Source organism: Otolemur garnettii, unplaced genomic scaffold, assembly GCF_000181295.1.
Source record: "Otolemur garnettii isolate 467f Iridium unplaced genomic scaffold, OtoGar3 scaffold00239, whole genome shotgun sequence".
NCBI lineage: Eukaryota > Metazoa > Chordata > Mammalia > Primates > Galagidae > Otolemur > Otolemur garnettii.
Genome location: NW_003852634.1, coordinates 83,496 through 89,475, shown reverse-complemented (window position 1 = coordinate 89,475; position 5,980 = coordinate 83,496).

Below are 5,980 nucleotides of genomic sequence, written 5' to 3'. Positions count from 1 at the left end.
GGTTGAGCTATAGGAGCCGAGCCATAAACAAAACTTAGTTTAAGAGATCTGCCTAAATTCACGCAGATAATAAAAATTCAGGTGCCTCAAGATGACACAAATTTAATCATGAAATGTCATGGCCCGATCCTAAGTAGAAGAGTAGGTAAGGTTGGTAACTTCCAAGAAGGAGATACATTTAAAGTTCACCTGATTTCAAATCACTTGTGCTGCCCCTGTTGTGCATGGAGAAGTGTTGTTTTCTTTCTTAAACACATTCATTTACAGGTGCATGCATGTGCATGTGCACACACACATATAGTAATACACACAAACTGATATAGGATAGTCTGTGTCCCTTGCCCTGTGATATATACTCAGCAGTTAACAGAGTATTTCTCTACCATTACCTGTGAGTAATATTAATCAAAGGTGACAGGGTTTTCATGGGAACTTTATGTGTCAAAAGCTTCCAATTTTAACCTAAGGTGTATTCACTTCAGGAGTTGAGCAGGTACTAGCATGATAGCTTAGATACCTTTCTATATTTCCATGATGCCCTGGATATGTTGTCATTAATCTGTTAATCCAGCAAATACTCATGGCACTATTCTAATACATGTTAGCCATTATGTTATTCCTTGAAATCTCTATCATTCTGATTACTACTATCTTTTTTATAATTGTCAGTTTTAGTGTAACAATATGTATCAATAGGGTGAGTACATTGTAAGAAGTTACTATGCATTATTCATCATTACATATCTAGGTCTTAGCCACATATGGGCGTAGCTCTGAGTAGGCTGTCAACAAATATTGAAGATTGAATGAAAAATGCCATGAAGTATATAGTATATATTAAAAATGACAAACACAAAAAAGAGATAACATATAAAGTAAATGGAATATAAACCCCTCCAAAGGTAAAGAGATGGCACCACATTGAATGCGGAATGCCAAAAGGGAAGCTCTTGTACTATCTCAAAATAATCATTGCAAACTAAACCAAGGTCTCTCCATTCAAATAAAAATACATCTTAGGAAGGGTGACAAAATAACATCTAGCCCTATAATGGGAGCTCTCTGTTATCACTCTTGGGTCTGCTTGATAGGGTCTAGTCTGCTTATCATACCGCTACTGTGACACAATCCCTTGGAACACCAGGGACAGGCAAAGTGAGATGTGAAAGTGGAACATGAAAGCCCTTCCTTCTAGGAATAAATACATTCTACTCTGACTCACTGGCCTTTATTGCCTGTTCCTCAAAGTATTAGAAGTTCTGAACCCTCAAAACCTAACTCAGCTGAAGTATTGCCATGCTCTCTAACCATGCAGAATTGAAGGGCCATCTTTGCTTCCCACTTTTCCCAGAGATAATAGATTTTACCTATGAATTCTGCTTATGAGGACCATCTTGTATTATTCAGGTTACATTCATTTATGAGACATTAGTACTTTCATTGTGTCTCTAATTTTTTTGCTGGCAAAGGAGGCTGAAATATCTTGCTGTCCCAGAAATGGTGTTCAAGGATCACACAGGATTTCTCATTTTAGTTGTGCTGCAGATAGCATGAGGGAGCAGTTAATACTTTCCCTGTACAGCTGCTTATTTATAGCAAATAAAAGCACAGTGTCTTAGTCTGTTTGTGCTACTGCAACAAAATACTACAAACTGAGTAATTTATATCCAGTAGAAATTTATTTTGCATAGTTCTGAAGACTAAGTTCCAAAATCAAAGCACCAGGTTGTGAGGGCCTGGTCTCTCTGCTTCTGAGATAACACCTTGTGGCTGTATCCTCCAGAGGGTAGAAACACTTGTCACATGGTGGAAACAACAGAAGGGGTAAAAAGGGTCAAACTTACTCTGTCAAGCCCTTTTATAAGGAAACCTAATTAATGAGGGCTCTACTTCAATTACCTCCTAAAGGCCACACTTTCCAATACTCTTGCTTTGGGGGTTATGTTTCAACATGAATTTTGGAGGGGACAAAAACATTTCCAATGTACAGCATGGGTTCCATTAATTGAGCAGGTCTCCTAAATTAGGTTACATTCCATAGCACATCATTGATTTCCAAATAATGCCACAAGTATTTTTGTTCTCTTTTACTTTTTTTAATGAAATCTTGTTCAAAAAGAGTAAATGTACCCAAAGCAATCTATAGATTTAATACAATCCCCACCAAAGTACCAATGTCATAATTTAAAGAACTTGAAAAATTAGTACTTCGATTCATATGGAACCAGAAAAAAACCCAAATAACAAATACAGTTCTTAGAAACAAAAACAAATCTGGAGGCATAATATTTCCAGATTTCAGGTTATATTACAAGGCTATAATGATCAAAATAGCATGGTATTGGCACAAAAATAGACTTAGATTTATGGAATAGGGTAGAGGATCTAGAGATGAACCCAGCTACATGTCATCATTTAATCTTTGATAAGCCTAACAAAAATATGCGATGGGGAAAAGAGTCCTCATTTAACAAATGGTGTTTGGTGAACTGTTTATCCACATGTAGAAGACTGAAACTAGACCCCCACCTCTCACCATTGGCAAAAATTGATTCTCATTGGATAAAAGATTTAAATTTAAGACATAAAACAATAAAAATTCTAGAAGAGTGTGGGGAAAACACTTGAAGATATTGGCCTGGGAAAAAACTTTGTGAGGAAGACCCACCTAGCAATTGCAGCAACACCAAAAATAAATAACTGGCATTTGATCAACCTAAAAAGCTTTTTCACAACTAAGGGTACCATGAAGCAAACATACAGCCTTCAGAATGGGAGAAGATTTTTGCATGTTATAAATCTGACAAAGGCCTCATAACTAGAATCTACAGAGAACTCAAACAATAAGAAAGGTGCCAACAACCCCCTTATAAGTGGGCAATAGATTTGAACAGAAACTTCTCTAAAGATGACAAATGAATGGCCAATAAACACATGAAAAAATGCTCATCATCTTTAATCATCAGAGAAATGCAAATAAAAACCACTGTAGGATATCACCTAACCCCAGCAAGATTAGCCCACATCACAAATCCCAAAACACCAGATGCTGGCATAGATGTGGAGAGAAGGGCTTGCAAACTAATACAGCCTTTTTTGGAGAGAAATATGGAGAATCCTCAAAGATCTAAAAGTAGACCTTCTATTTGACCCTGCAATCTCATTACTAGGTATCTAACCAGAAGAACAAAAATCATTTTACCACAAAGACATTTGCACTAGAATGTTTATTGTGCCTTACTTCATAATTGCCAAGTCATGGCAGCAACCTAAGTGTCCATCAACCCATGAATGGATCAACAAACTGTGATATATATATATATATATATATATGAATATTATTCAGCTATTAAAAAGATGGGGACTTTACATGTTTTTCATTTACCTGGATGGAGTTGAAATACATTCTTCTTAGTAAAGTATTTCATGAATGGAAAAATAAATATCCAATGTTCTCCATACTGTTATGGAATCAATATATAAACAAGTACATGCTCATAAGAACAATAAAACACTAATATAGTCCAGTTTGGAAGTACAGGGAATCTGTAGGGCGGGGAGTGAGGGCATGAGACAGGATCTCACCTAATGTGCACATTGTGAGGGTGTATAACATATACCTAGGGTGATGGACTCTTCTTCAAATAGAACTTTACCCTGTGAGTGAGAAAAATGTAACCTAGAAATTGGACCTTCACATTAATTTGAAAAGATAAAAAAATAATCAAAAAAAAAAAGAGTAAATGGAGGAATTAGGACTTGAATTCAAAGTCACTAGTCAATATCACTAGTTGATATTATGGATATTGTGTGGCATTACTTGAATTTTCTTTCCTGAGAAGCAAATTTGTTCATCACTAAAAAAAAGAAATAACTGGAGTTCATGGCCAGCCTGGCAGCACTATCTTACTACAACACCCTTGGGAAGACTAAAGCACTGTTAGAGGCAAGGGGGCAGGGAAAAAGTGGGATCCTGGATATGACACAACACTAAAATGGATTTATGGAGACTAGTGAATGTGAAACAGAGGGTTAGTGGTGGCATCTGTGGTCATGACTTTAACCTTTTCTGGCCACTGCACTCTAATACAGAATCAGATCTTCAAGGATTTGTGAATTCCCATATCAAAAGGGATGCAATACATGGTGTCATCTCCTATTAACAACACATGTTATGTTGGCCAGAATGGCATCCTGAGGACGTTGTACTTACTTCTGACGATAAACAGAATAGTCCAGGAATTTCATCATCATCCTCTCATGTAACACCTTCAGCAAGATGGCATATCTCCTAGTCAGGTTTTCTGCTTCCAGGTTTCTGCTTCCATGGAATACTCTCTCACAAGATTTCTGACCATGGCCTTATTTTTTTCTTCCAGCTTTTGGAAACAAGTTTCAAGGCCAACTGAGCTTGCTTTCCTGTAATCTAATAGCAAAACAGACCATAAGAACCATACCTCTAAAGAGTAGTTGGTGGCACCTGTGGCTCAAAAGGGTAGGGCACTGGTCCCATATGCCTAGAGGTTGTGGGTTCAAACCTAGCTCTGGCCAAAAAAAAAAGAGTAGCTAACAGTCTATTTTGCTACTCAATTCATGTTCAATAACTAATTGACTAAGGTGACCAGACATCCTGCTTTGGGGGGGACAGTCCCGATTTTTAACAATTTGTCCCATGTCCTGTGGCATTTTAAAAAAGTCCTAATTTTTGGAAAGAATGCATGACAAGCTAGGGAACAGCTGGAGAATGGGAAGGGAATATATGGGCTGCTGAAAAGGTTAATGTAACTCCATTTGGGAATGAAGAGGTTAATGTAACTTTATTTGGAAATGAAAAGGCTAATGTAAACTCCCTACTCCCCTCCTGGGCAAGGTATCAGAAGGAGACTGGCTCCCTCCCTTGCTTCTAGGCAAGAACAATTAGCTCAGAAGGAGCCAAACTGTCTGGAACAAACAAGTAGCCCCCCACCCCCAGAGTAAGGTGACCAGACATTCTGCTTTTGATGGGACAGTCCCAATTTTTAACAATTTGTCCTGCATCCTGCAGCATTTTAAAAAAGCCCTGATTTTTGGATAGAATGCACGATGAGCTAGAGAACATGGGAGAACAGGAAGGGAATATACGGTTTTCAGCTGCCATGTGGCTATTTCGCCAGGATATGCATTTTATATTATTTTTTGTTAATTTTATAATGTTAAACTTTAATAATAACAAATAATTGGCTTGGCGCCTGTGGCTCAAGTGGCTAAGGTGCCAGCCACATACACCTAAGGTGGTGGGTTTGAATCCAGCCCAGGCCTGCCAAAAACAACAATGATGGCTGCAACCAAAAAATAGCCGGGCGTTGTGGTGGGCCCCTGTGGTCCCAGCTACTTGGGAGGCTGAGGTAGGAGACTCGCTTGAGCCCAGGAGTTGAAGGTTGCTGTGAGCTGTGATGACATAGCACTCCACCCAGGGGGACAGCTTGAGGCTCTGTCTCAAAAAAAAAAAAAAAACAAATAATTGTTGAGAACTGATTATCAAGAACTGCTTATCAAAGTTTGCATTGTTGTCAGGCCCCACCTCCCCAATGGTGTCCTGTTTTACCAATGTTAAAATCTGGTCACCTTATAATTGACCTCATCATCCTTACTTCATAGCAGGCATGCTTTCTACCCTGTTTGCGTGAATTAGACTCTTTATTGCTTTTTGAGACATACTCTATCACATACCATAATGTAATTATTGTAACTGCTCCATGGATGCTTGAAAACAATGCGTATTATATAATTGTTATATTGGGGGTTTAGTACCTATTCATTAAATCAAGTGTGTTCATCATGTTCAAAACTTGTAAACTCTTCCTAAGTTATTGGTTTTTTGATCTATCAATTGCTGAGAGATGTGTTAAAATATCCTACTCCTGGCTCGGCGCCTATAGCTCAACAGGCTGAGGCGCCAGCCACGTACACCTAAGGTGGCGGGTTCGAATCCCCAGCCCGG